Source organism: Rana temporaria, chromosome 1 (assembly GCF_905171775.1).
Source record: "Rana temporaria chromosome 1, aRanTem1.1, whole genome shotgun sequence".
Lineage (NCBI taxonomy): Eukaryota > Metazoa > Chordata > Amphibia > Anura > Ranidae > Rana > Rana temporaria.
In genome coordinates, this window is record NC_053489.1 from 548861865 (window position 1) to 548884119 (window position 22255).

Below are 22255 nucleotides of genomic sequence, written 5' to 3' on the forward strand. Positions count from 1 at the left end.
TCCATCGATATAACGGTTTAAAAAAAACAATTACATTTCTGGAATGCCGGGATTGCTAACTGTCATATTTGCTTGTGTCCTTAACCAAACTGTCAAACCAGCAAATGGCTGGTGTCATAACTGGTTACATGTGCAGCATTGTGGCAGTTTCAGATCAAACAGAAGCAGTTTCCTTGACTGTAAAGAATAGGAGGGTTTAATTCCACTTTAGGGATCGGCCCCCACAAACTCAGCAGTGCCTAAAAATAGAGAGCAACTGAGCATGTGCAGAGCAAGGTGAGAGAGTGTGTAACTGTTTTTTAAACAGTATAGGCACTTCTTGTTTTTTTATAGCTATACCTGCAATTTTCAGACTAAAGGTCCACTTTAAGTAGTAAAGACCAGACCAGTTACTAGTTAAACATGAGTTGAATTCTGGAGAAATTACCAAACTATTTTTGCAGTGGGGTTTCCTCGCATTGCAAGGGATACACGCTATTTTTTTTGTCTAGAGTACCTTAAAAAACTGTTTTACTTATCTTATTCCTCGCTCCTGCAGGCTCCTCCTCTCTATGAAACCTGTCCCCCAAATCTGCTTCTCTTCAGAGTGATTTTTTATGGATTTTTCTTGCATATGGATGAAAGATTAAAGTGGACAAAGTTTCACCCTATTAATTAAGCTCACTGGACATTTACTTTGCAAAATTTAATTTCAACCCCAATGTATTGTCAGCAGAACTGAGCAGTTTTCTTTACACAAGCAATAATGAGAGTAATTAGATAATCTGATCGGTAGCATTGGCATAATATGGAATAGGTGAGCATTTCTTCATGTACACAACAGAAAAGCAAGGTGTAAAGTGCAAATGTTCTGAATGAAAATACTACTTTACAATTTGTTTAAGTGTACCTATTAGACTTTACAATGAATATTTTTGGATTTGAGGTTCACATTTGTTTGCTCTTTATTATTTCCTTCTATAGCTTTCTGCTCATCTGTCAGTGTATCCAGAATCTCTGGAGAAAAAAATGCTGATATTGTTAAGATTCTAAAATAAGCAACATATGGCTATACTCAATAAACAGTGCAAGCAAAAAAAAAGTGCTAACTGCAGAATTACCTACAGCAGCCAATCAGAAGTCACTGTACTGTAGTAGACCATTACAAGATAGAGTTGAATTTAACATGTTATTCTTTGGCAAATGTAATAAGCCAAACTGATCTAGTTCATTCAAATTCCAGTCTACTTGCAATGCATTTATTAATGATTCCTATCTTATTTACTGACAGACAGCACCACGTCACCCTGCATTCGGAGCTGCTGTGGTCTATAGTTTTCAATGGCAAATGTCCAGCCCAACGTGAACTGCTAACCCAGCACTCACCAGCTTTTTCCTAATTCACTTTATTGATTCATAATGCAGAAATAAAAAACAATCCATGCTTTGTGGCCACTACATGACAAAAGTCAGCCACACATGGATCAAAATTCAGCCAGGAACCAGCTGAATTTTGATCCATGTATGGGCAGACTGGTTGTACAGAAGTCGATTTGATGATTGACTTCTGTACAACCAGCCTGTCGGATTTTCTCAGCTTGATCAAGGCCACCAGCTGTAGACAGCAGTACTGATCAGTGTATTCTGATGGCAGGGAAGTCTCTCCACTGTTAGAATGCAGCTCAGCGAGGATGATTCCCCCATCCGCAAACTCAAACAGCTGGTTGAATAAAAAAAAAAAAAGACTCATCTATGGGCTGCTTTAGTCATAACTTCCTATCTTATTCCTTGTCCCAGTTTAAAATGTGCACTTAAATTTACAAATAATGGACCACATCCTCCTCAGCTTATCACATACATTTCTTACATCCAAGACTTCTTCTATGATGCTGCATCTCTACTCTGGAATGTTTTCTCTCGATCTGTCATATTGTCTACTAGTGATTGTTTCAAGTACTCTCTGCCAAAACAGCTTTTACGGAAAACTAACATTTTCTTATTTTTTATCTATTATGAAGTTTTTATTGAAGGTTTTATCAAATTATTTTTTTTTATCCCAGTAACTTTACACTTTGATCTACTGTGCACTATTTATCTAAATATGGGTGGGCGGACGGACTGTGCACAAAATAACAGTAGGCGCTATCCTCCAAATATATTTGAAACATAACAAAGGGAACTCCAAACTGTGCATGCTTTCCCTCCCACTTCACCATTCAGTCCACTTTTCTGATGTATTTACTGATAGTATTACATCTGCCTAAATTACTGCATGTTTAATTCTTCCATTTCCTATTCTTCAGAGTTCTTTTATGATATCTATACCAGTAGAAGGACTAAATTAGTATTAAACCCAAAAGCAATCATTTTTGATATTGCTGCTTACCAATTCTTAGATGTGATGGCTGCAATAGTTTAGTTTTTTATTTCCCTTATTATTTCCTGGTGATCTCAGAAAGTCTGTTGTTTTTTTAAAAGAACAGGCTCTCCTGCCGATGTAGCAGTTACAGGGATGAGAAAAATCATTTACTACTGAAGGGGTGCATACAATTATCTGTATTTATTAAAGCAGAGTTCCACCCAAAAATAGAACTTACGCTTTTTGAACCCCCCCCCCCCCCGGTATCACATTTGGCACCTTTTCGACAGGTATTTGCACCCACTTTGGGGCACAGACTCCCGTGGGAGTCACGCCACTTCCCACCCCTGCTGTCTCCTGGGAAACACACTGGTCCCAGTAGAGAGCGGGGACCAGTGAGGGCGCACCACGCTACTTGCGCATGCTTAGTAGGGAGCCTCGGCTGCTGACATCGCGGGCGCGCTGGACGGGTAATTGTCCATTTTTTAAAAGTCAGCAGCTGCAGTGTTTGTAGCTGCTGGCTTTTAAAAAAAAGAATTCGGGTAAACCTCCGCTTTAATTTATGTAAAAACTTTATCTAAAAAGGAAAAAAAAAACATTTGCTGTAAAAACTGTTAGCTGGAGTTTGGCTTCAATTTGAATCGAAATCTGCTAGTACATCTAACACTACTCAGACTGACAATGCTGCTGTCCAAAGGTGACCCTGTTCTCCTTCATCCAGAGTGGGGACACTCGTAATACAGGAGATGTGTTACTGGCCAGATCACTAGGTGAAAACAGAGAGAAAAAAGGTTAAGAATTGGTAAGCTGCAATATATTACATTTTTGGTTTTGGGTTTAAAGCCAAACCCTGCAATGCCGTTAAACATATTTACTTCTGTAACAAACACTAAATTTGATCTTGAATTTAATGCTTACAATTTTTCGTTAAGTACACTGTAGAATAAAAACGTTGGGGATAGATTCCTAGGTATACCTGGAACGGAGGTGCTCATTACATTTGTCCATTGTGGTTTTAAGGTGTAGAGTTCTCCGGGCAGGGTTCTGAAGGATCATCCCATTTGCCCCCCCTATTGAATTGATTGGTAGGTTGCAGGTGCACTTTTCAGGGGTACCATCTGAGGAAATTGTCCATGATGGTGGTCACAGCCGTGTTGTCCCAGCTCCCAGAGGAGGCTCTAGATAGCATGCCATTGGGGGTCAGGGGATTAGTGGCTGTGAGTTGTCTTTTTTTATGGTAGGGTTTGGTTATGGATTTTAGAGGATGACTTCAAGGGGGGGGGGGGGGGGGGGGAAAAGGGAGCGAAGAAGGCAACTGTGTTCTCCACATGTTTACCCTGCAATACTGTTTCATACATTAAATAAAGTTTTGGGAGGTAGCCTTTGGGTGTTAACGTTTCTTTTTGTTTTTTTTTTGTAATAAAATAAAAACATCCATTAAAGGGAAGTTATGAAGGTTTATGATATATATATATATATATATATATATATATATATATATATATATATATGTGTAGCGCTTATACAATGTCAACCATAACAAAAACATTGAAATAATTTTTACGAGTAAATATGTCATTCGAATAAACTACAAGAAACATTTATAATGAGCAAAAATGTGCATCAACTGGATGTTGAATAACAGAAGAAATATATAATAAAGTCCTTATGTGATGTAATTCCACCAAGTGAATGAGTGAAAAAATATCAGAACATCAATTCGTGACTTATTCCATGTGTGATAATAACCCGCCACCAGAAGAAATGCAGGCTTACCAGAGCAAATGGACTTAAGTGGACACACGTCGCCGAAAGTCAAAACAGGCTTATATAGAGTACAATCACCAGTGGTAGATGAAAGGATTGTGGTTTAGGTGGACATCATAACCTCTAATAAGCGATGGTTGGAATATGGCAAGACCTGTGGTGTAGAATTGGGTCCCCGAACTGGTTTCTCAAATGATGTCAAGTTTGAAGGAGATAGGAAAGAAAAGTGGCCACATAGCGTAATCTTGTTTAAGTAAATAAAAAGATTTATTGCAGCCATTTCACTTACATGCAGCTGGAATATCACTCGTTTGTATATACAAAATGAGGCAGGCAGTGGAGTCCTCCCATTGAAGGTTTATGAACAATTTGTATTAATCAATTTACAATGTATAAACTGAGTTTATCAATTGATTGCAAAAAAAGGTGTTAAAATAGAGAAAACTGAGCTTAACTTTAAAAAAAAAAAAATGCCAATAGTTTTTGATATACAATGCTTTATTAAAAAAAATTGAACTTGAAATCAGATGCTGGATGTGGCTGATGGAGATGCTTTCTGTTTAACAAAGTTTTGGGCCCTGTCATTAGAGCATTTTTAGTTCTCATATTTTGATGAGCTGCGGAGCTTGGTGAGATACCACTGCAGACATGGCAACACATATAATTTAGTTGTCCTTCCAGGAAACCATTGGGATGGCAGACCACAATCACCCCAACCATACTGTTCCCCAAATAGAACCAATAAATAAAACATAAGACAAATGCTTGGCAAGAAATGGCTGTAGCACTTTAATTTTTACATATTATATTCAAACAAACAATAACCAATATTTTATTACAACTTTAATTATAAGTTATTAGTTATCAGAACTCAAGCAGCTTTAACCACATATTACCATTGAATAACAAATTGTCCCCCCAGAAATCTGGGATGATCCAACCACAAAAAGCACTTGTGATAGGGTGAGAGGGCGCTCTTTTGCTGCTATTTTGCCAACTGCAGGAAATTCCCGAATCCTGCAGCCCATACATAGTGCTTCCCAAGTTTTCCAGAAACTTCCAGGAATCCTGATTGGGTGAAGTTGGTTTCCTTATCTGCATATTTAAAGAGACAGTGTATCAATTACATTTACAATAAAACAAATGTCAATATACACTATTAAAGGAAAAATGGCTTGGGGTGGCCGCAATCCAAGGAAAGTGGGCCCAAATTGTTGTGCCCCCTTTAATAACTACAAACACAATGAAGCCTTTCTGGGTAGTGGGTGGTTCATAACTTTGACATTTTCAATTTTCAATCATGTCTTTATATGAAAAGTTGTGTTGTTGCAGAAGGGAACATTTTCCAATCATATCAAACATAGTCACCTTCATCCATGCCCCTCCTAAATAATAAATAGTGATTGCCTGTATAAACCGGGGTTGAGGTGGATCTTCCGACTCAACCCTGGATGAGACTACTCAAACCAGGCCATCGGTTAACCCCACTTTTGGAGCTGATCTTAATCTATGGGCTGCTTTGTAAGTAGTACAGAAACTGCTCTTTCTTTTATCTTTAAGATAGATTGCATTGTCATATATAGTTTATTTAGGCCATTAAACACGTTGAGTGTTCATCCAGGGATGCAAATTCAAGCTTGCTTTAATAATTGTAACAAATCATTTTCATTTATTGTATTTATCATGTTGATCATGTATTAATCATCTGTATGTATTTGATTCTTTATGATTTGTACTGTCTGTCACAATTCATATCCAATAATGAATTTTCTCATTATTAAATATTATATTATTATTTCACGAATTATACTGATTTCTTTATGAATATATTATTTATATCATAAACGTTCCACCCTTTTGGTTAATCATGTTTATTATCATTTTTTATCATGAATTATCTTTAGGGGATTGTGACACTCAATTTATTTAGAATCAACATTTTTGTATATTATTATATAAATTAACATGCCTCATATAAAGTCCAAATTCTACTCCCCCAATTTTGTTTTGACTGCCTGTATAATTTACACATTTAGTTTATAGAAACAAATGGATGGAGTACAGCGCTCAGGGTGTTTGCACACAACAATCAACTAAAGGGTTAAAAATTAATAAAAATAATAAAAATAAAATTGATTGAAAGAATCGATTGGTTTAAGATAAAAATCACAAAAACACATTGGGGATATGCAGTATGATAGTTCTTATTCAAAAATCCATGATAGGTTCAGTCCCAGCAAAAATGCCTAAAAAGGCTGTGGTAAATGAAAATGAACATGAGGAACTGATATGGTTGAAGGCAGTAGTTCAGGGCTGCTATCCGGGAGCGAAGCCAGCTCGGTGTATACAAGAGAAAAACAAAAGAGAGAAGCGCCTCTGAGTATACTGCTTTTAATTTAAAACATAAAAATATATCCAGCACTTACATCAAAGTAGTATGGTGCAGTCGTGGAAGCTGGCGTGCATCTATGGCAGACAGTCCGCAAAGCGTGAGAGATGGGCAGCCGGAGAGAGCCGGGGAGAGAGACGGCTAAGTCCTAGTTGTTATGCCGCTGCTGGGCAATGGAATCATCAGCTGTTGCGTGACGTCAGATCGGACGGAGGCTGAGTGGTCCCCCTCAGCCTCCGTCCGATCTGACGTCACGCAACAGCTGATGATTCCATTGCCCAGCAGCGGCATAACAACTAGGACTTAGCCGTCTCTCTCCCCGGCTCTCTCCGGCTGCCCATCTCTCACGCTTTGCGGACTGTCTGCCATAGATGCACGCCAGCTTCCACGACTGCACCATACTACTTTGATGTAAGTGCTGGATATATTTTTATGTTTTAAATTAAAAGCAGTATACTCAGAGGCGCTTCTCTCTTTTGTTTTTGTTTTACATTTAGTTTATAACATGCTTTGAGAAATGTGTATCAGGATGTCAATAGACTCCTTTTATTTTGAGAAATCAATAAAGGAGCTGTCTTATAACTGCATTATGATGCTTACTACTTTACCTTTACATACTGATTACGCACCCAGTGCCTAGTGAGAACGTTTGTAGCACATCAATGGCTGTGAGTATACATTGCTATGTATTAATTAGGGTTGTCCCGATACCACTTTTTTAGGACCGAGTACAAGTACCGATACTTTTTTTCAAGTAGTCACCGATACCGAATACCGATACTTTTTTTAAATGTCATGTGACCGTTTTCAAACCACAATACAGACTAAGGCTATTTTCTTTAGAATTATGAAGAACTCTATGAACTCAAGACATTTTAAAAGAATAAAACTGTTTTATTTGCTTGTCACGCAGTAGTATAAAACTACAAAACTCAAAGAATGGTGATCAGTGGGAAGTATGCCCTTTACATTGGAGGTCAGTGAGAAGAATGTCCATTACATAATTGGTGATCAGTCAGTACTAGTAGGAAGAATGTTCCTTACATTGGTGATGATCAGTGAAACTAATGCCTCTTACATTGGTGGTCGGTGGGAACAATGCCCCTTACATTGGTGGGAAGAATGCCCCTTACATTGGTGGGAAGAATGCCCATTACATTGGTGGTCGGTGGGAAGAATGCCCATTACATTGGTGGTCGGTGGGAAGAATGCCCGTAATGGGCATTCTTCCCACCGACCACCAATGTAATGGGCATTCTTCCCACCGACCACCAATGTAATGGGCATTTTGATGGTTGCTGGGAAGAATGCCCCTTACATTGGAGGTCAGTGAGAAGAATGTCCATTACATAATTGGTGATCAGTCAGTACTAGTAGGAAGAATGTTCCAACTTCCTTACATTGGTGATGATCAGTGAAACTAATGCCTCTTACATTGGTGGTCGGTGGGAAGAATGCCCCTTACATTGGTGGGAAGAATGCCCATTACATTGGTGGTCGGTGGGAAGAATGCCCATTACATTGGTGGTCGGTGGGAAGAATGCCCGTAATGGGCATTCTTCCCACCGACCACCAATGTAATGGGCATTCTTCCCACCGACCACCAATGTAATGGGCATTTTGATGGTTGGTGGGAAGAATGCCCCTTACATTGGAGGTCAGTGAGAAGAATGTCCATTACATAATTGGTGATCAGTCAGTACTAGTAGGAAGAATGTTCCAACTTCCTTACATTGGTGATGATCAGTGAAACTAATGCCTCTTACATTGGTGGTCGGTGGGAAGAATGCCCCTTACATTGGTGGGAAGAATGCCCATTACATTGGTGATCAGTGAGAAGAATGCCCCTTACATTGGTGGTCGGTGGGAAGAATGCCCCTTACATTGGTGGTCGGTGGGAAGAATGCTCCTTACATTGGTGGTCGGTGGGAAGAATGCCCCTTACATTGGTGATCACTGAGAAGAATGCCCCTTTACAGATGGCAAAAACATTTATTGTGGTTACTTTGGAAGTTGGAAATGAGTCAATGCAAAAAAAAAAATGCTGCTTTTTTAACATTGCATTTTAAACTTCAATTAGGTAACACCTAGTACCTAATTGAAGTTTAAAATGCAATGTTAAAAAAGCAGCATTTTTTTTTTTTTTTTTTGCATTGACTCATTTCCAACTTCCAAAGTAACCCCAATAAATGTTTTTGCCATCTGTAAAGGGGCATTCTTCCCACCGATCACCAATGTAATGGGCATTCTTCCCACCGACCACCAATGTAATGGGCATTTTGGTGGTCGGTGGGAAGAATGCCCATTACATTGGTGGTCGGTGGGAAGAATGTCCCTTTACAGATGGCAAAAACATTTATTGGGGTTACTTTGTAAGTTGGAAATTAGTCAATGCAAAAAAAAAAAAGCTGCTTTAAGTTAACATTGCATTCACTTCAATTAGGTACTATATAGGTGTAATACAGAATAACTGTCAGCGGGTGGCACTGTCCTCCTTAATAGTTAGGTTAATTCTCTTATCTTCCGTTCTTAGTCATGAGAGAAAGGCAGCCCCCCTCCCCCTGGGCCATGCTTGCTGAGCTGATCAAAAATGAACTTTGCTTTTAAAAAAAAAAAAAACACACGGATCTAAAGTATTACAAATTAAAAAACATACATTGATCAATTTCTTTTACAGTACACTACACTTCTATTTAGAACAACTACATTCCGAAAATACAATTGATAAAGCACAGAAAGAACATGCAATGAGTGACAATTAATTACACATAGATTGCAACAGTGAATGTGCATTACTGTGCATGACTAGACACTCATTATTCATTCAGCTTGCCTTGAATCACTTGACTGTCTCACTCTAATCTTACCTGCTCGGCGAGGGCTGCCTGCTTCTGCGATGTCCGTCCTGCTCGTACTGCTCTCCGCCTGCTCTCCTCCCACTCTCCTCCCACTCTCCTCCCTCTCTCTCTCTCCTGCCCACTCTCCAGTGCCCTCTCATCAATTAGCAGCACAAGGTGAGGAAAATGCATGCTAATTGGATGATCTTTGGCGCTCTCCTTCTCAGCCGCCCACCAGCCAGCTCGAGGGGAGGAAACAAACAGTAAGTAATACCCAGTCACATACCAGCAATAATTATCGTTGCCGGCTCTCTCCACCCCTTCTCAGCTGCCGCTACATGCCTCCTATAAGCACCCGCTCACCAGCCCGCTCGAGGGGAGAAAACAAAACACATGGCATCACTAATTATTACAGTTACACACATGTACCGCTCGTTTCACCCCTTCTCAGCTCCCGTTCACTGCCCCCTCTATGCACCGCTCACCAGCCCGCTTGATGTAAAAAAAAAAAAAAGTATTCTATTTATGTATCGGGGCGGGGTATCGGCGGCTGAGTACCGCCGAGAAAACTCGGAATCGGTCCCGATACCGATACTAGTATCGGTATCGGGACAACCCTAGTATTAATAATGCAAAGGTACATGAATAAAGTAAGCACTGGTCTTTCAAATGCATATAAATTGATTTTAAAGCTATTTTATTGAATTTAAGGGTACCATTTATAATTTTTATGTCCAGTTATTTAAATTAAATATGTATTATATATGTGGCTAATGGAAAGGCTTATTTTAGTTTTATTAAACCCATTTTCCTTTGTGAAAGCATACATGCATTGATGTACAACCATGTAAACCATTTTAATGGAAAGGAAAATTGAAAACTACTCTCTTCAAGCACAAGGCCAGCTTAAGCAAATTAAGCACCAAGTATGAAGGCAGTAGAATAAATTAACCCTGATCCCTGTTCTATACATGGGTGTTTATAGATAGCTAGGATATGAAAGGACTTGTACTGTATTTCCAGACAATTCCATATAGTTTGCCCTACAAATATTATTCTGGTTAATTAAAACATAAACTATTTCAAAGAGAATGCACTAAAAAAAGTCCCTTAACTACTGCTGGTCCAAAAATGCCCCCTTGGTGCCCCAACTTGCAAGGCTCTATTGTTTGCAAATATTGAACCAGTTTCTTGCTCAAGAGTCTCCACCCATTCCCTTCTGCACTCTAAGCCTGACATTGTCCCTTTACTACTATAAAGGTAGTCTCAGGCCTTGTACACACGACTGAGGAACTCGACAGGCGAAACACATCGTTTTGCTCGTCGAGTTCCTTGTGAAGCCGGTCGAGAAACTCGACAAGCCAGTTTTCTCCATTCCCGTCAAGGAAATAGAGAACATGCTCTCTTTTTGGCTCATCGAGTTTCTCGACAGTTTCCTCGACGAAAATGTACACACGACAGGTTTCCTCTGCAAAAAAATATCTCCCAGCAAGTTTCTTGCTGGTTTTTGCCGAGAAACTCGGCCGTGTGTACAAGGCCTCACAGCTAGGTACTTAGAGGTTATTGCTAGGTGGTGCCACTGGTGGTTTACTTTTTTCACTTCAAGTTCCCTTAGAAATTTAACATGCCTTTTTAAATATTAGACAGTAGCCAGAGTGCAAAGTATTTTTTTCTAAAATAAGTGAAATGTAACTTTAATAATTATCCCTTTCATGCCTATGCCTATGTATGACATTTGGTGTTTACAAGTTAAAATCCATATTTTTGGCTAGAAAATTACTTAGAACCCCCAAACATTATATATATATTTTTAGCAGAGAATCTAGAGAATAAAATGGCGATTGTTGCAATATTTTATGTCATACGGTATTTGTGCGGCGGTGTTTTAAACACAACTTTTTGGGAAAAATTTACTTTCATGAATTTTAAAAAAATGAAAAAGTAAAATTAGCCCAATTTTTTTGCATAATGTGAAAGATGATGTTATGCCGAGTAAATAGATACCAAGCATGACACGCTTTATAATTGCACGCACTCGTGGAATGGCGACAAACTACGGTAACTAAAAATCTCCATAGGCGACGCTTTAAACTTTTTTTTACGGTTACCAGGTTAAAGTTACAGAGTAGGCCTAGTGCTATAATTATTGCTCTCGCTCTTACGATCGCGGCGATACCTCACATGTGTTATTTGAACACCGTTTTCATATGCGGGCGCGACTTCCGTATGCGCTTTCTTTGCTGCGCAAGCTCGCGGGGAGGGGGGCGCTTTAAAAATTTTTTTTTTGTTTTCTTATTTATTTATTTATTTTTTCTAATATTAAATTTTTTTTTATTTTTTTTTTACATTTTGATCACTTTTATTGCTGTCACAAGGAATGTAAACATCCCTTGTGACAGCAATAGGTCGTGACAGGTACTCTTTATGGAGGGATCGGGGGTCTAAAAGACCTCCGAGCCCTCCTTTGCACTTCAAAGTATTCAGATCGCCGAAAACGGCGATTCTGAATACTGTGTACTTTTTTAAATCCGGCGCCATTGGCAGCCGAGAAACCCGGAAGTGACGTCATGACGCCGCTTCCGTGGTTTCGATGCGGACACTGAATCAAAGCCGTTTACGGCTTTGTTTCAGAGCGCGCCGAGACGCTGGAGGCGCCGGATCGTGGATCGGGTCTCCCGGTGGGACGGGAGGCCCGGTCAGAGCGGCGAGAGGCGGCGGGAGGGGGGGATGTCCCCTCCCGCTCCTCCGGCATAACAACCGAGCGGCTTTTAGCCGCATCGGTTGTTATGTTTCGAAAGCTGATCGCCCGCTCTAAACAACGGTACCGGGATGATGCCTGCGGCTGCAGGCATCATCCCGGTACAACCCCTGAAAGCCGAGGACGCATATATGCGTACGCTCGGCGTGAAAGGGTTATAGTCCCAAAAAAGTGCAGCTCTCTCCTTCAATAAAGTGCATTCAAATTATAGTGCATATATTAACATCTGAAAACAGTGTAAAAATCATCTATATATAACACATTTACGTGAGTCCATATTTTCTTTTAAATATATATATATATATACACAGTCCATCAATAAATGGTACAATGTCCGTAACAAAAAGTGCAGTCCCATACACCAGAAACTCTTCAGTAATTGCCTGTGATCACCGCAGTGCCCTTCACCCAGGAGCGTTGCTAGGTGGCAAAAAGACCAGGGGCTTCAGCCCGAATTTCAAGGCTGGGGGGGGGGGGTGGTGTATGTGACGCAGGCCTTTTTTTTTTGGGCTGGGCTGTGACCTACCTGACCTACATACACTGATAGTAGTGACCTACATACACTGATCTACATACACTGACCTACCTGACATACACTGACCTACCTACACTGACCTACCTGACCTACCTACACTGACGGTAGTGACCTATATACAGCGGTAGAGACCTATATAGTGCAGTATGTGGAAGGGAGCAGGGAATCAGCACTTGGAATAATATGCTATTGCAGTTCTTGGCACCTGAATGATTTATAAAAAATCGCACACTTTATGATATTTTTCTCTATAGCACTTGAGAAACAAATTGCACAATTAGTTGATATATATATATATTAAATTGTATTTAGTTATTTTTGCACATAGCACTTTGTATTGTTTTGCACAGATATAATTATTGATTGCATTGTAATTAAAAGTATTACTGCTTGATGAACAGCAGCTCAAGCTCATGGTCACCCATACTTTATAGCATTTAGTACCATCGGGAACATATGCTGGCGATATTCGTGGGTGCTGTCAGAGCAGCTATTGCAGCCATTTACAAAAGTCAACAGCACAGGGTATATACATACATATAGTGACCTACCTACACTCTGACATTAACATACACTGTATGACCTACCTCAGCCGTGGTGTGCAGTGTCACAGCAGGCAGTCAGTCAGTCAGTCATTCTGTCAGTCGTCAGAGCCTGAGGAGGAGCCAAAGAGGAGAGCCAGGGAGCCTGGGAGGAGAGGAAAGCCACCCGCCCGAGTGCCAACCGGGGATGTGGCGCGGCGGCCACATCGTAATTCCCACCTTCTGGAGCCTGCAGCACCTATGATGGATGTCACATGTCCCGCGGTCCCTGCATTGGACCAGTGGGACGTCCATCATAGGTGTTGCGCAGGCTCCCGAAGGCAGGACCTGCTATGGTACTCGGCCGCACTCGGCCACATTCGGCATCGCTTGGGATCAGATCGGTCCCGGCGCTCGCCGCTTACACTTGGGGCTAACAATGGAGACTGGCAATGATGAGACTCAGGGCTTTTCGGGGTCACATTCGAGGCTTCAGCCCCCCCTAGCCACCCCCTACTGACGCCCTTGCCTTCACCCCACCTATGGGTGTCGTCTCACCTGCTTAAATGGACCTCACTAATTAAAGGAGGTCTATATTCTCTTTGCAGTGTTATAAGTCGCACCACTCCCACTGGCTGTACACTCTCAGTGTGGTGCCAATCATATAGAAGGCAAGAGGAAAGAACCATAGTGCAAATCGCTAATAAAAAGCATTTAGTTCCATATACAATTCATTCACATTTCAGAAAAAAAAAAAAGCATTTCACAATACAATCCTCTGCATACACAGCTCCACCTAACCCCAGTGTTATTACGTCACTGCCCACCTCACGCGTAGTGCCCAATGGGCTTTCTCAAAGATTCAGGGTAGTGGACTGCATCACGCTCCTTCAATAAAGTGCTATGATTTAAATGCACTTTATTGAAGAGAGCACTGCACTTTTTTTGTGACTATATATATTTATTGCATTTTCTACAGGTGGTTGGATGCATAGTGGTGCTAGCTGCTTCCTATGAGTAATAGGTGGTTTATACACAGGGATAGCATGGAAAGTTTTTTCACATTTATATCATTTCAATAATTGCTTATGCAACTAATAGATGTATTATCCTAAAAACCTTAACCCTATTCTGTAGTTTTGTAATTATTCAAAAATGAATGCTGCAGTTTAATAATTCACAGTAACTTGTTCCAGTGAAGGTCCCCAGTGCAGGTTTCATGTAAGAGGATACAGTTAGAGTAATATGTACACTACTTAACACACTATTAGCCGCATAAACATTCCTATAAAACAGAATTTGGCAGGAGGAGATACTGAAAACATCTGTGATCCATACATTACTTGTAATATTCTTTGATGCGTTTGGCTGTAGAGACATCCTATCAGAAAACTTGGGTTAAATGCTTATATTGTGTAAAAGCTTGATATGTAAGCATTGTTCTTTTTGGGAAACAAATGTACAACTCATTATTGAAAGATGACTTATTTCTCTCAGGAGTTGTTTCAGCTGTAATCTGCAGCATTACATCAACTTCTATATATACGAGAACATGTATCTTATGAAGTACTATCTCCAGTGTTTAGGTAAATAGTGCTGTGTATAGCAATGCATTTTTAGATGTGTGACTTCTCTTTCTGAATATATGTATGACAGCTGGTCCCCAGCATTCAATCTCCAGAGAATGGGTTGTCTGATGCTGTAACAGTCATTTTGTGCCACCAAATACGAATGCAGACCTATGTTGAAACAATCACGTGTCCAGTACAGTACAAGCAACCAGAGACATCTTTCCATTTGGTGCACATAGGATGAACAGATTATTCCTTCTTTATCAGCTGATGCTTTTGTTCATAGATAGAAATGTCCTTTTATTGCTTTTTAATGGAAATTATGCTCAGAATATTCCAAACTGTAAATAATATAAGTGCTATGCTATGACAGTGACCTGTCATCCAATAAAAAAAGCATTAATTCCAGCTAATAAATATTTGGACAGACTTACTGTAAACAAGAACACTGCAGCTCTGCACATTCTACTTCTGAAACTAAAGTTATTATTTACATAGAGTTTCACAGCTGCTATCTAGGGATTGCTAGAAAACAGTAACAAGAGAGAGAGAGAGAGATAAGCAACTTGCAGCAGCCTCTATGTACAAGTAATGTTGAATTAGACATCCAGGGTCATGTTAATGTTTCTTCAGAGAAAGGGAATGTGAGGCCCCGTACACACGACCGAGGAACTCGACGTTCCAAACACATCGAGTTCCTCGTCGAGTTCAGTGTGGAAGCCGCCGAGGAACTCGGCGGGCCGACTTTTGCCATTGAACAACTAAGAAATAGAGAACATGTTCTCTATTTCCTCGCCGAGGTCCTCGTCGGCTTCCTCGGCCGAAAGTGTACACACGGCCGGGTTTCTCGGCAGAATTCAGCTCTGAACCGAATTTCTGGCTGAATTCTGCCGAGAAACTCGGTCGTGTGTACGGGGCCTAAGTGTTTCTGGGGTTAATGCTGGCCACTTCTTTAATCAATAAAATAAAGATGAAAATAAATAATTACTGAATAATTGGTGGACAATGACGAGTTCTCTTATAATAAGTTAGCGATTTTTCTTTTTTAAGTGGAATTCCCATCCTTGAGGCCCCACACTTAAAATCAGGGACTTCTTCTGTTTCAGTTGCAGCATCAAAGGGGGAATACTTACTGCTACATGTTATGACAAATGAGTGTCAAAGGCTGCAACATGATACTGTCCCTGAGGTCACTGACATCCACTACTGTACCGGTTAATATAGGGCTTGTGTGCTTCGAGTTTCAGGCATTTGATGAAGGATAAAACAGGTCCAGAAAACAAATTATACCCAAGGAATATGGACCATATGTGCAGGCAGAAAGGGACATTGTCTGGGAAAAGTGACAGTGCTTTTGAAAAGCCCCCCAACCTACTGACACTCATCTTTTCAGTGATCCCCCACTGCTCTTTTCTCTATTGCAACTGGATCCTAGAGAGAGCAATATCTTCACCAGTGAGTCAGCTTGCAGATTGCAACGTCTGATGGTCCAGTCATCCAAGGTTCTGGGATCCAAACTACAGCTATGTGCCGTTCAGACCCATTAAGAACACACACCAGGCAGGCTGTATGTATGTTCAAGCAGGACTCTTTATTTTCAAGTACACAGCACACTTTTATACATAATTTGGAACATCCCACTCCCAACAACCGCTTTCCTATTGGTCAATTGTAAAGTATATGCAGTCCTCACTCAGGTCCTCCTTAATCATGCAAATGAGGACTTGAAATAGTCAACAGGGATTGGTCCAATAGCTTGGATAGAAAGACTATTATGTGTATTGAGACAGAAGCCCCAGGGGGTAATCAATGTACACAATAGCCGGGTCTATTTAGCAGAACTTAATTACTACCTCTGTGAGGTTACATTTCTTTAGACAATAGAATGCTAATTCAATACTCCTGACAGGAGACTTCTGACCTTTAGAACAATACAAAGTCCCTTAGCGTAAACACATACATCTTCAAACACACATAATAGATTCAATTAACCTTCAATCCACAATTCTAGCCAGACGGACTGTCTCCGACAGAAGATACCCACACCTGCTAATCAACAGGCTTTAAAACAGGGTTATCACATAATGGAAATGTCTCAGTATAGCTCAGTAACCACTCCAGTACTCCAAAGTCCATGACATTACTTCCCCTGGGAAACAGTCCAACAGCCGCACCAAACCAAAGCACTGTCTCAAGAAAGATCAAATGCTTCCCCATACCCAGGATCACTGCATATTGTGTGGTAGAGAAAGGATAAGCAACTGATGGCTGGAGAGATGAGTATCAATGGGTTAGAGGAAGGCCATTTGCACAAACAGTGTCACTTTGTCCTGAGTAGAAAAAGTGGCAGTGTCTGTTTAATTAAATTAGGCTATTAGCTTGAAAAAAATATATTATTTACAGATAGTCTGTTTTATGTGGTCTCAATTCTAAGTCCTCTTGGAGACATGCATTTAACTCATAAGGATACTGTAAAATACTGATCCATAAAATTAACCACGCCCAGATCACTCACCCTAAAGTATTTACATATTCTAAATACGCCTTTGGGTCTACAAGCACTGAGAAGAAATACAATCTGAAATTTAGGGTCACAATTAAAACATACCCAGATGCTCCTCCTTATCCTCTGTTAGGTATCCAAAAAGAATGTTTTTTTTTGCCTTGCTCCTTATCTCATATATTTCAGTCATCGCTTGCAAAAGTTCTAACAGCAGTGCCAAATAGTGCACAGGGGGGGGTAGAGGAACCAGAGAGGAGGAGGAGCCAAGGATACAGCTGTATTTATGCTAGCTACTAGAGTTTCCTAGCAGGGCACAGAAACAGTTAAATTCGCACTGTGACCCGGTATCGTACACAATTTTGGTGCTTGTCCCATCAGATAATTTTCCATGAATTGTCGTGATCGGCTCTCAAAAACTGTGTAGTAACGAAAAGATTATTGTACAATGGCTTTTAAAGTGGTATTTTTGCATATGATTGTGTGTACGGGCCATAAAGCCGGCCATACATGAATTGAAATTTGTCTGGTTCAGCAGGGACCATCTAAATTTTGATTCATGTACAGGGACTTTGGTTGTACCTGCTGACTGACCTCTGTACAACCACCCTGTAGGGGTTTCCCACTTGATCAGGGCCGCAGGCAATAGCTGGCAGCACTGATAAATGTATTTTGAGGGTGGGAAAATCTCCCCACTGTCAGAATACAATAGATCAGAGGTGAGGATTCCCCTATCCACCTTGAGTTTGTTGATGGGGGAATCTAGTCTATATTTTTGTTTAAAAAAAAAAGCCTCATCTATGGGATGCCTAATGCTGCGTACACACGATTGGACATTCCAACAACAAAACCGTGGATTTTTATTCGACGGAATGTTGGCTCAAACTTGTGTTGCATACACACGGTCACACAAATGATGACATTCCGAACGTTAAGAACGTGGTTACGTACAACAATACGACGAGCTGAGAAAAATTAAGTTCAATAGGCAGTGTGGCTCTTCTGCTTGATTCCGAGCATGCGTGGATTTTTGTGTGTCTGAATTGCATACACTCGATCGGAATTTCCAACAAGAACTTTTGTTGTCGGAAAAATTGAGAGCCAGCTCTCGAACATTTTTTGTTGGAAATGATGACAGCAAATGTCCGATGAAGCATACATATCCGACCAAAAGCTCACATCGAACATTTGTTGTTGGAAATTCCAACCGTGTGTACGCGGCATAAGAGTGGCATCGGTCTGTTCTGTTGCTAGCACTTTATTAACAGCACATGTGCCCTATAAGTATAAAGCCCCGTACACACGGTCGGACATCAAACAAACTTCCCCGTGGATTTTTGTCCGAAGGGAGTTGTCCGGTCACACCCATAGCATACACACGCTCGGACTTTTCTGCAAACTTTTGTAAAACTTTCCCAACATCACGTGATTTTTCTGCTCTTTTCTGCTCTTTACCGCCACCTATTAACTTCTGCTATTGTTGGTTGATTTTAACATTGGTTCTGAGCATGCGTATTTGCACTTTGTACAAAAGTCTGATGGCTTGCTGTACACACGGTTGGACTAGGCACCATCGGACTTTTGTTGCCGAAAAGTTTGTCCGTTTGCAGACCGAACTTTTTGTCCGATGAAACCCGAAAAAGTTGGTCCGATGGAGTGTACACACGATCGGACAAATTTGAAAACTTGCAGATTTTGAAGTTTGTTGGAAAAAAGTCAGACCGTGTGTACGGGCCTTAACCCTCCTGGCGGTATCCCCGAGCGTGACTCGGGGTTGATTTTTTAGGCTGAGATCGGTAACCCCGAGTCACGCTCGGGGTAGCTGTGCAGAGCCTGCAGCGTGCGCTGGCTTACCTTCTCCTGGATCCAGCGATGTCACCGCGCTGTGTGAGCGAGCGGGACCTCGCTTGATTCACACAGTGTCCTCCTGTGCCGTCGATCTCCGTTCCCTGCGACGTTACGACGGACGGGAGCGGAGATCGGCGCCAAATTCAAAAACGTAAACAAACACTATACATACAGTATACTGTAATCTTATAGATTACAGTACTGTATGTAAAAAAAAACACACCCCCCTTGTCCCTAGTGGTCTGTCCTGTGTCATGCATGTTCTTTTATATAATAAAAACCTTTCTTTCTGCCTGAAAACTGTAGATTGTCCATAGCAACCAAAAGTGTGCCTTTATGTCAAAAATGGTTTTAGATCAGCTAGAAAACAGCGATAATAAATTATAATCACTTGCAGAATTGTGCGATAGCGATTTGTGGGGAAATTCGTCATAAAAAAAAAAATGACAGCAACAATTCTGCAACTGAGAAAATTTCAGTGTTTTTGATTTGATTACATTATTGAATAATTTTTATTAGAATTATATTATTATTTGTTATAATTATTTATAATTATTTATTATATTATAATTTATAATTTAGTTTTTAAAAAAATGTCATACCCGGGATGCCTATTAGATTCTTGTTTGGTCAGATTTAAATGAGTTATTCCTAAGAATTGCAGGCCTACAGTACAAATCACCAAATTTCCTTGCAAATAATTGTACCGCTTTTGGTACGTAATTCCAGACAGAATCATACCGCCAGGGAGGTTAAGCATAAATGAATTGCAGGAGAACAAGGCACTACATACACGTATCTCAGTGAGAGGGGCTTACTCCTGAGTCCCAGTCTTACATTGATAAAATCCTTGTTTGGCAAGCCATTCAAACCTACATATACCTAGGTAAAGTAAACCACAATAAATGGTGTTTATGTAGCATATAAATAAAGAAGAGCTTGCAACTTTTTAATGCAAGTACCAGGACCCCATCATTCTAAAACAATATTTATCTTCTCTCATGCTCAGATCAAATCAAACATTATTTGGTGCTGTTAATTTAGCTTTATTCACATGTTGCATTAACATTATTGGTCAGTGATTACCCTAAATCAGATTATAATTTCCACAGTTTTAGTATTTAAGAACCATACAGGCTTTGGATGTACTTTAATTTATGTGATCTAAAGGCTGGACTGAGAGGTGAGCCTGCCAAAAAAAGGATATTATATAGCCAAATAAAATGAGTTTTTACATAGCTTGAGCAATTTCACTTCCACAGTACACTGCATTTATTGTCCCATCAACACTCTGGCCACATAAAATAAATGTACCGTATTACATTGATGTGTTATAGGATGAAAAAAAATCACTCTTGTTATATGAATATTATTTAAAGAGCTGTGCTGATGCAAAGCAGGGGTGGATGTACTAAAGGCAAATTAGACTGTGCAAGTGCAGTTGCTCCAGAGCTGAGTAAATGAGGTGAAGTTTCACTTTGCACAGATTATCCAATCACATGCAAGAAAAAAACAAAACAAAACAAAAAAAACATTTTTGGCTGCACACGATTGAATAATGGAAATCACCAGACCGTCCCCTTATTTACTAAGCTCTGGAGCAAATGCCCTTTCAAAGTGCACAGTCTATTTGCCTTTAGTAAATCAACAATAATGTACAGCAAGATGAATTTAAGAGTGTCTTTAAAGCGGTTGTATTATCCTCCTGGTCATTTTTACCTACAGGTAAGCATATGATAAGGCTAAAAAAAATGTAGGTAAAAAAAATATCTCCTAAACCTATATTTAGGAGATATTCACCTTGCATGTAGCCGCTGATGTCAGTGGTTCATGCGCAGCGAAGGTCCGGCGTATCGTGCCGGAACTTGCCGGAACGGAGGGCTCCTGCACGCATGCGTGGGAGTGACGTCATCACGCCTCCGGCCCCTCATATCACCGGAGCCGCAAACCCGGAAGAAATGCAGAGGGAACATGTCAGCTCCCTCAGCGGTGACCGGGCAGCTAGTAGGCACCATTAGGCTTTTGCCTTACAGTTTTTTGTTTTTTTTTTGTTGGGCATACAACCGCTTTAATCTATATTTGGTGCAAACCTGTTTAGTTATGTCTAACAAATTATGAAAATGATGTCAAAAAAGAAAAGATGTGCCCATTGTACCAACATTGCTCTACCCTCTCTTTTTTCACTCTCAGTCTATTTACTTCCATAGATCTATCTGTAATATTTTTTTTAGTCAACAATATTTTTTTTAGGATAGAAGGTGATTGCCAGTTACACAGTGATAATAATACAAGGAGGGTGCCTAGCAGTAGCTAGGGCATCATGAGTTCCACAAAAAAAGGGTGCTAACATGGAAACTGGGTGAGAGGGTCATTGGAGGGCGTTCTAATGCTAAACTAAGAGGTTAAAATGTATGTGTAACTTTTTTTTTTAATCAGCACAAGGGATGGTAATTTTATTACACAGGAAGAGTCCCTGCTGCTGATGACTGCTCTGCTTCCTTGAAACCCCTGCAGCTGTGATCTTCTGGTGCTGTGAGGGTTGATGTGAGCCACTGGACCTGTCACAGGCACTCGTCAAAAGTTCAAACTATGCCCTCCTTTTTTGAACCCCTGTTTTATTCATAAAAGCTTTACTATCACTTCTCTAAAAGAAAAGAGCTGTATGAATGAAAGAGGCAGACCTTTCATTCATCTACCTGTTATCCATTCATAGGGTGCTTTTTTATTGTGGGAAGTGATAGTACAGCTTTGCATACTTTTTTGGCTTGTTATATAGTAAGCAATGTATTAATAAATTATGATTTATTTATTTTTGTCTGCTTTTCCTTCCATAAGATTGTCTCAGTTCAATCAATTTGGGAAACAAACATCATTTTATTCAAAAATAGATTTAGGGGCAGATCCACAGAGATCTGCACCGGCGCAGCGTATGGGAGATACACTACGCCGCTGTAACTTACTTTTTGTTGCTTCGAATCCAAAAAGAATTTGCGCCGTATGTTACGGCGGCGTAGTGTATCTCTTGCGGCGTAAGGGCGCCTAATTCAAATCAGCGAGTAGGGGGGCATGTTTAATTTAAATGAAGCGCGTCCCCGCGCCAAACGAACTGCTCATGCGCCGTCCCTAAATTTCCCGCCGTGCATTGCGCTAAATGACGTCGCAAGGACATCATTTTTTTTAACTTAGACGTG

At 40.4% G+C, this 22255-nt stretch overlaps 1 long non-coding RNA gene across 1 annotated transcript in view; it reads right to left on the minus strand.

The window, feature by feature from the left end:
* Positions 1–4870: 4870 nt before the first annotated feature.
* The window catches only part of LOC120920955, a 68446-nt gene continuing 51061 nt past the window's right edge, over positions 4871–22255 (minus strand). Inside the window, exon 2 of the long non-coding RNA XR_005744811.1 lies at positions 4871–5200. This is a non-coding gene — a long non-coding RNA (uncharacterized LOC120920955). The remainder of the gene's footprint in view (positions 5201–22255) is intronic.